This window comes from Pristiophorus japonicus, unplaced genomic scaffold (genome assembly GCF_044704955.1).
Source record: "Pristiophorus japonicus isolate sPriJap1 unplaced genomic scaffold, sPriJap1.hap1 HAP1_SCAFFOLD_187, whole genome shotgun sequence".
In the NCBI taxonomy this organism is placed as follows: domain Eukaryota; kingdom Metazoa; phylum Chordata; class Chondrichthyes; family Pristiophoridae; genus Pristiophorus; species Pristiophorus japonicus.
Window position 1 is genome coordinate 600,470 of NW_027251558.1, and position 999 is coordinate 601,468.

General features: G+C 41.8%; 1 non-coding gene across 1 annotated transcript; it reads left to right on the forward strand.

The window, feature by feature from the left end:
• Nucleotides 1-911: 911 nt before the first annotated feature.
• On the forward strand, nt 912-999 carry trnap-ugg (transfer RNA proline (anticodon UGG)). Its single transcript is given in 2 exon segments — nt 912-947; nt 964-999. It is a non-coding gene; the product is annotated as a tRNA-Pro (tRNA).

The window sequence follows — 999 nt, forward strand, 5'->3', positions numbered from 1 at the left end:
TTTAAAACGTATTTTCTCATTATCCGGATCATCCTGTACATTTAAAAAGGAGTGTGATTATCAGCTGTGAGAACCGAATTGTTAAACTTTTGTGTTTCAAGCTACATTCACTTTGCTTGTGTCCGTTTACATACATATCGCAGCGCATCTGTTCATTACTCAAAATATGCTCATGTTTTCCGATATCCACTCCTTGATGTAACTCTTGTCCCAAATTTGCTCTCAATATAAAAAACAACAAATTATGTACCGACGATAGCGGCCGCGTGGCCTAAAGGATAAGGTGTCTGACTTCGATTGTAACTGTGATCTTATCAGAAGATTGCAGGTTTTGTCCTTCAGCGGTCAGCTATCGCGCCGCGTGAAAGTTTATATTCTTTGTTTTGATTCTGCCTCAAAACCAACCATCTCGGACAGTCACTCACCTGAAGTAAAGGAAGGCTGTGTGCTTTAAGATGCTAATGGCACATTTTCATCACTGTCAATCTGGTTGCACGGGCAAAACAAGCGGTGAAGTCGACTTTTGTGCACATTATTTCTGTTTGAATGCAAAAAGTAGGGATGGATGTCTGACTTTGCAGTAAATAGGAGACAAGGTGACTGACAGGTTGAGGCAATGGACTGCTGATCCAGTTTGCCCCCAGCTTCGTCGTTATTGTGTTAAACATTTTCACTTAGTTTTTTTATTCAATCACATTTATCCTCATTGCCAAATTCATCTTTTACTGAAAAGGATGTAGCTCGTTGGTGAAGTAATGTCACAAAAAATAATCACTTCATCAAAGGGAAAACATTAGCTGGACGATGGAGAGGGGGACTCATGAGATCTGTCTCTGATAGTCAGCACAGGCACGATGGGCCGAATAGCAAACTAACGTCAGAAACTGAGAGCTACGTTACTCATGGTCGGCGGCTCGTTGGTCTAGGGGTATGATTCTCGCTTTGGGATTATAATAATTGAAATGCGAGATGTCCCGGGTTCAAATCCCGGACGAGCCC